The sequence below is a fragment of the Lepus europaeus genome, chromosome 21, assembly GCF_033115175.1.
Source record: "Lepus europaeus isolate LE1 chromosome 21, mLepTim1.pri, whole genome shotgun sequence".
Lineage (NCBI taxonomy): Eukaryota > Metazoa > Chordata > Mammalia > Lagomorpha > Leporidae > Lepus > Lepus europaeus.
The window spans coordinates 17,779,894-17,788,419 of record NC_084847.1 but is presented as its reverse complement, the minus strand read 5'-3'; positions in this window follow the sequence as shown (position 1 = coordinate 17,788,419).

Sequence of the window (8,526 nt, the reverse complement as noted above, 5' to 3'; positions counted from 1 at the left end):
TACCAAGTGACAAGAGAATTCCTGGGGCCAGCAGTGTGGTGCAGGGGGTACGCCACTACCTGTGACACCAGCCTCTCACATAGAACACCAGTTCGAGTTCCGGCTACTCAGCTTCTGAGCCAGCTCCCTGCTAATGTGCCTGGGAGAGCAGTGGAGGATGGCCCACGTACTTGCTTGCGCCTCTGCTCCCACGTTGGAGACCCAGTTTGTGTCCTGGGCTCCTGGATTTAGCCATTATGGCCATTTAGGGAGTGACCCAGTGGATGGAAGATCTGTATCATCTATCCATCGATCAGTCAATCAATCACTCTGCCTTTCAGATAGATAAAATAAAGAAAGGGAATTCCTTCTGCCCTGGTTCTTTCCTGCCTTTGGATTCGAGTTGAGTACTGACTGTTGCTGGGGCTCAGGTCCACTGAGCCCCAGCCTGCAGCTTCCCGCCAGCTCTCCTGGGCTCCAGCGCACCCACTGTTGGCCTTGAGACCTCTCAGCCTCCCTGATCACAGGGGCCAGTTCCTGGGAATGGATGAATATCCTCTTGGTTCTCAATGTTTCTCTGGAGCACCCTGACTGATGCTGACGACCAACTGACTGGGTAACCCCACTGTGCCTCATTTTCCTCCCCTGTAAGATGAGCAACATAATGATCTCCTACTGAAAGTTGGCTTTTCTTGTTGTTATTTCAACACAAGGGCCACTGAGCATTGCTAGGGGAAAGAGAGAAGCCATCCAAACATGCACGGGGGAGACTGCAAGTTCAAGGTTTGCAGCTTTTCATGGCTTCTCAGCATGCAGTGTAGCTGTTAGTCAAATGGTGCAGTCTTGCCTGTGGCATGATTTACATCTCGGATACCATCCTGGGCTCTAGCCCCTGAAGTAGGCAGGCATACAGCTTAAAATCAATTAGGTTCATGAGCTGGAAGACCATGCCTTCACCACACCCCTGTGTGACCTCATGCCCCTACCTGGCCACACCTGAGTGCCCACCAGCCAATCAGGTTAATTAATCACTCCCCTTTGGAAGAGGGTTAAAAGCCTCAGACATGGTATGTCCGTGCTCTCTCTTCTTTTCCCTGGCCTCTAGCCAGGAGGGGGCTGGCTATAGCCCTGCGTCTCCAGGGCACGTGGCCTTTGGGCCACCTGCCATAGGCTTCCTGGCCTAGATGCTCCTCCATGTGGCTGGTTCCTGGTGCTCAGTATAAATTCAGATTCACCTCTCTCTCTTAGATAAAGCTCTCTCCTATGATTCCTCTCACTAAATAAAAGCCTAAAATGTACCATGCTGCCTCATTTATTTACGCCAGTATTTAGAATTCTTCTCTAAATATTAGGCAAGAACCCTCTCAGGTTTATTAATATTGGGGATTTATTAATAAGCATATGGTGATATCTTATGGCACCCAAATTCCGGTAACATATGTGGCATCCCAGATGGCACTTCTGGGGAACTTTAAGGGGCCACATTTTGATACATATTTTAGGGGGTTATTTCCGAGATCAGCCCCCACCACCATTGCTGGAAGCCAGGTGACCAGATGGCCCAACCATAGGTGTCATCAGCTCCACGCCCACCCTAATGGGATTCACTGCTTCCTGCCCCTGGCAAAGGTATAACAGGACCTGCTTCCCGTACAAGTGCTCTCTCTCTCTCTTACTCTCTCTTCTCCTCTCCCCCCGCCCATCAGGCTTCCCCCACCTGACAATAAACCTTTCCTCTAACTCCAGTGCTTGGTGTGTTTAGTGGCAGCCGCACAGCAGCCCTTCAACACGCCCACCTGCTCAGCTCTCTGTCCCGTCCCCCTCGGCAGCCGACGTGCTTCAAGCCCACGTGAGCCGCTCCTCTTGCCCCCTCGATTAGCCCCAGCCCCCTTGGATTAGACCCTGCTTTTTGTTGAAGAGAGAAAACTCCGGCTCTTGGGCATGAACGTGTTAATTAATTTTGTTTCATCTACTCATGCTTTTGATCTTGTGCCCTCTCCCTCCTTAGGGACATTCCCTTCACGTGCACTTTCCTCTCTTCCTTGGATTCGCAGCGCTCCGTTTCCAACAGCTCCCACTTGAACCAAAAATCCTGCCAGGGGCCAGCTGATGGTTACAAACTTCCCTCTTCCGCCTCCCTGCCCCTGCCAAACGTCTCCAAACATTTGTATGCACCTGCACTCTCACTTCTTCACTACCACTCCCTTCAGAACAGCTCTAGAGAGGTAGGAGCCACACAGTTGACTAGGGGCAGAAGATTCTAGACACAGGGATGGCAGGTGCACCAGCCAGGACAGGGGAGTGTGCTGAGGTTGGTTCAGGGATATCCAGGCTGGTGTAGAAGAGAGGGAGCAATGGAAGGAGTGTCAGAGGTGAGGTCAGTGCAGCGGGGGTGATCCAGCTGTCGCAGGGGATCAGCTTTGGCTCTGAGTGGAATGGGGAGCCAGAGTGGGGTCTGGGGCAGAGAAAACAATGTGCTCTGACTTCCATTTTTAAAGGCTTCCTGGTGCAGAGAAACAAGCGCAGAAGCAGGAAGATCCATCAGAAGGTAATCAGAATAATCCAAGCAGAAGAGAGGGCTCGAGCCAGAAGTAAAGGCATGACGGGCAGAGAACACACAGCGTGGCTCTGGGTGTGTTTTGAAGGTGGAGCCAAGACAGTCTACTGGCCCTTTGGATGTGGACTCTCAGAGAGCAAGGCATGAAGGCTGTTCCAAGCCTTCACCTTCCTTCAACTGTCACTCACTCACCCTACGGCCACCTGCCCACCTGCCCAGAAGCTATCACAAGTGTCAAACTTACAATATACTCAAATTCAAAATTCTGCCCTAAGATTGCAAATAGTAGGAACATAGAATAATCATAGCAGGAGGAGGGGAGAGAGAAGAAGGGATAGAATAAAAATCAGTAAAATCCTTGTGCATCATAGGTGACAGTCAATACACAGATGATGACCCCAGTTGTCAAGAAATTGCTATTTTGTATGTTATGTGACGATATGGTGGTAACTACTAGAAGAAATAGCTTAAGCATTAAAATTAGTTGCCTCTTAGAGCAGGGTTAAAGTAGGAAGGGGTAGGGCAAGAATATTGTATTTCATGAAAACCTACTTTGTACTGTCTGTCTGCTTTGTTTCTTCAATGTACATGTATCATTTTCATTTTAAAAACATTTAAGAGTCCCTTCCATTCTAGCAATTCTCAGTACAGGGCTTGTTACAACCTCCTGTGTTCAACCAATGGTTACATTTCATTTTTTTTTAATTCCCTTTATTGGCATTTTAAGGTTGATCTCACTATAAAATTTTTTAAAAGCTTCAGCAAAACAGAAATGCTCTAGTTCCCAAATGACACTGCCTGTAAACACCATTTATAAGCTTGTTTGCTGTAACACTTTCTGAATGAAAGAGTTTAGTGTATTGGAGCTGCTTGCATGTTTTGGGTTTTCTTTGACATAGATCATAGCATGGCTGTGTGTTGAATCTGCAGGTGTTACATAGAGATGACGACATTGCTTCCAATTAAGCTGTTTGTTCAGTGGCTGTACAAATCAAAGCCAATATTGGATGGCTCCATGTTGCCTAAGTCCAAAGTGTGTGGCTCAATGCCTTTTGCCACCTAGACCTAACAGTCTTTGTCCTGTGTCACTCACCACATCATACCCTCCTATTGTATTCCTGCTCACTTGGATGCTTGTAGCTCTGAACAGTGAGCATGGACAATGGGGAGGCTTTCCCTGTGTAGGTTCCTCTGCCAGGTGACAGCTTCCCTCAAGACCTACATCAGCCTTTCTCCTGCAAAGCCTAGAGCTACTGTTCTCAGTTGCTGTGGTTTGAATGGTTCCTCCAAAAGCTCCAGGGTGGGGAATCTAATGCCCACATGCATGCATGCATATACCGCTGATGTTTGGAGGTGGTCAGGATCTGCTGAGGTCATGAGGGTGGAGCCCCCATGATGGGATTCGCAGTGTGCATGTATGTGTGCGTGTGTGTGTGTGTCTTTCTCTCTCACCATGTGATGCCTTCCACCACAGGACACAGTCTTCTGACCTTGGACTGTTCAAGCTCTGTAACTGTAAGGAATAAACTTCTCTTCTTTATAAATTACTCAGTCTGTGATAGACCGAGACACCGGCCCAGGCTGCTTTCCTGAGTTTTTCTTAGACATCAGAACCTGGAGAATCTTTATAACTGTTGCTACCACTCCATCCCTGGAGGCTGCCTAATGAATGGGAATCCTGGGCTCCCCTTTGCTGGGGTGCCTAGGAAGGTATGCATGCATGCATTCATTCATTCATTCTACAGTCTTCACGGAGCACCCACAGTTTGGTAGGCAGTGTGCTCAGCATTAGGAATATCACAGTGAGCAGAAGATAGAATCCTGGGGAAGGTGGATGGCTGAATAAGAAGTGACAACAGTGTCCTGAGTCCTGTAATAGATGTTCAAGGTGCTGAAAGAATATGTAAATAAGACTGACTCAACCAGGAAGCAGAGAACTTGGAAAGGAAGTGAGACTTTATCTGGTGCCTCAACTTTGCATAGGAATTTGTGAGGCAGGAAGGGGAGGGAGGAAGAAGAATGTTCCAGAAGAGCCAGGATGGCTGGGGAGAGAATGGGAGTGTGACCAGGGTGTGCCTCAGGGATGAGGGGGCAGGCGACAGGAGATGGCAGGGGGCAAAGCCTGGTCCTCAAAGACCCGTAAATCTGCTCTAAGGAATTTGGACTTCATTGTAAAGTAGCAGGGAGCTATGGAGGACTTTTAAGCAAGGGAGTGACATAATCCAAGTAGTGCTTTCTCAATACTGTATGTTTTAGGGTTTTTACCACAGAAAGGTAGTCAGGACTAGTCAGGAAACAAAACCAGAAATTAAAATAAAATCGTAAAATCATACAGAGGTGTACCAATAAGTCTCTCCATCCCTACGTTTTCTGGCATGCTTGAGGGGGGTAGCTGTGTTTGTTAATCATTTTAATTACACAGTAACACACGGATACATACAGATCTTTTCAAGAATTAAAAAACTTTTAGTGCAACATTAAGTACAGCTGTTAGAACAGGAGAAAAGACGGAAAAACCGCCCCGAGGCTCCCCGACAGGAACCACCCCACCGCTTCCTGCACACAGATCCACAGATCCGCAAACTGCGATAAACACGGCTTCAATCCACACACGATGGATCTGGCAATCTACTTTTTTCACTTAACAAATGGCATCATCTTCTTCCATGTTATTAGGCATGTTATTCGAAGACTACATGTTGGGAATGTTCTCACTGAATTATATGTATTGTGGTTTTTGTTCCTCAGGGCGTAATTTTTAAGGCAGAACCCCCAGAAAGAAGAAAAGTACAAACCACAGAAAAAGTCAGCCGTAACCAGGTGGACATTTTAGTGAATGCCCTCCCAATCTTTTATTTTCTATGCACCTGTTCACTCCTAAGAAAAACTCATTTCTAAAGAAAGGGTAAGAAATACACATTTTTTTCCCTCAGAAATGAACATGGTACATATTGTTCTGTAGCCTGAGTTTCATTTAGCAACATATTTTCAAATGTTTGGTAAATATTTCCATGAGTAACTGGAAGTCCCATTGGAGTTCTGCCGGCCACTTTACTTTATGGAGGGTCAAGTTTACCAGAACTCCCTCATTGTTCTTATTTATCCAAAAGCTTTTAGTGCTAAGAAAGCTACTCTTTCTAATTCTTAGACCTGGAAAAAGGTAGGGGAAAAATGCTTCTTTCTTTTAAGTGGCATTTTAAGAAGTCTGAAACGCCTGCCTCGTTCCCTTAGCCCTACCTAATGTTAAGGCTTTCTGTAAATCTCCTTGTGAAACCTTAATAAAGCCCTTCCCAGGAATAATCAATTTCTCCCTCCACCATACATCCATTTAAGTGTGTGCATTTCTCAAGCCTTTGCTTGCTTTATGGAAGGTAGGTTAGCTTTCTCAATTTCTTAGTGATCACCATTCAAAAAGATTTTATTAACACTCTACTATACACCACTGTGTAAAGCCCTGTGCCACAAGGGGGTTGATGCAGAAGTTAGCAAAGTCATAGTCCCAACACTCACATAGCTTACGGACTCACAGAGGCTACAGAGATGTGTAGACAGATGTAAAATTGAGTAGTTAATATTTCATGAGGCATTGAATGCAGGGTCTCAAGGTAGGTCATAGAGGAGTATCAACTCTATTGAGGGGACAAAGGGACAGAGGCAATTATGGACAGCTTTCTGGAAGAAGAGGCAGCAAAGCTAATTCTTCTTATCCAATTAATCCATCTGGACTATTGAGAAATGCTACTGCTGTTCCCAAAGTCACCAGCGACGTGCCAATGAATTGCTTCTCTTCAATCCAACAAACTCACTACAATTTTAATTCCACATGATTGTTCTGAAGACTTCACAGTGCCCATTGTCTACTACTACTTCTTCATTTATATATCAGATATTCAGCATTGAATTTGTATACCAGATAATAAATATTCAGAACACTTATCGTGTGCTGATGACGGAGATGCACTGGGAGGTCCTTGCCGTTTGATTCCACACCTCAGATCCTCCCATGCCACATGTGGACATGACGCAGCCCCTCCCAAACTCAAGTTGAAGTCCAGGTCCCATGGTCACTAATGCTGTGAGTTGGCGGGACCTGAAAGAGATGACCAGTCAGTCACAGGGCTCTCTGCCTTTCTTCTGGGAGAGGAGCAGTTATGAAACACAGTTACGGAGGGAACCCAGCTCCATGTACTTGTCTCTTTCACCCAGGCTCCCTTCCACCATGGTATGATAGAGGACAAAGCCCTCGAGGCAATGCTGGCACCGTGTGCGTGGACGTCCCAGCCTCCAGCACAGTGAGCCAGGATGAGCTTCTATTCTGAACCAACCATCCAGCCTCAGGCATTCCAACCACAGAAAGCAGATGAAGTCGTGCCTCAGGTTCCTGCATGCTCTCTTCCTCCATTTGCCTGGGTCCTTGCATCTCCTGTCCCCACGATCCTGCTGACTCCAACGACATCAGCAAGTCCCTGAAGACTTCATGAATCCCTACCTCCTAATCTAACTCTTTTCCCAACCTCCAAAAGCATACTTTCAGGTGATTGTGAACACCTTATATAGGAAAAAAATAGATTTTATCCACACTGTGTGGCAAACGCCATGTTAACCACTGGAGATAAGAAGAACAAGGAAAGTCCCCTCACTCAAGAAGCTAAAGTGGAATAACCTTGGATACACTCCGAATAACCTTGGATACACTGAGCACACATCCAGACAGCTAGATCGTTGTCCGTTCTTGACCACAGGACATCTGTTGACAGGACTTGTGTGATTCTACTGAACAACTCCAGGGGGCGACAGTCACATACTCTACAATTTAATTAGGCCATCTATAGTTGAACAACTTACACAACCTTACATGACAGCTCCAGTGGATGCCACGTGTCCAAGAAAGTGAGAGGCTGGAATACAATGTCAGCCTTGATGGCTCACTTGGTGGTTTCCCCAGTGGCTATTCTCAGCTGGGTTGATGGGCCAGACATGGATCATGTTTCCACACTTTGCTCAGAGTGTCTTTAAGAGCAGATTTCTGAAAAATGCCTTTTCACAGTAAGAAAGAGAAACAGAAGCCCTAAAGCTAAGGGGCCTAACACGTAATCTTCCTTCTTTTTGTAAGGGTCTCAAGTGGATGCAACTCCCTGAGCTATAAATCGCTTCTTCACTGTGCAAGCTAGACCCAATGCTGCAAACTGGTGGACCAGAACTCCTGTGTTTTGTTTGGCCGGTTTCATCTGTTGAATTTGGCTGCCCACTAATTTCATGTAAATATCCAGCTTTTCAGCTTCTTTTGAAAAACACTGGAAGACAGAGCAACCCTGGGCCCACGTGGCAACAGCCAAGGCAGCCCCTGGCACAGAGACTGTGCTTTGAGAGCGTCCTTGGTCCCTCCCCTGACCTGGCTCTGTCACCTGCCTGACCTCTACAGCCCATCATATTCACTTCAATTTTTAAAAATTCTTTTCACCCAGCAATGACCTGCTAACTATTTTCTTAGTCAAGTATTGGTTTTTCTAGGGATAACATATCTTGGCTATGGCATTAAAAAAATGGAACCTGCAACAGAACACATTCCAAGAGCCATTTTTCTCATCGCTCACAACCAACCAATTAGTTCTGAGAAAGCCAGGGTCCCTCCCTCCCTTCTCCCGCAAAAGCCACCCAGCGATGAATACATTTTCAAAAGTCATCTCTGATCTACCTTGAAATGAGCTCCCAGATCTCCCAGAGTCAGTGTAATTAGTTGTATCTCAAAGGCAGTGCTCCCCTGCAGGGGGATCAGGCCATTTTAATTTAACCCTTTGTGACCCGAACAGATGTTGATAAAAAGAAGAAATAAAATTCACAAGCAAGCTCACAGAAAGAGGTACATCTCCACCAAATAAGATGTAGTATTTTCATGCAAAAAAGTAGCAGACAGCAGACGTTCAAAAATATTCAGCAAAGGAGCAGCCAGGCCCTCATGTTTATTGTTCTGAGCAATAAAAACAGGTTTA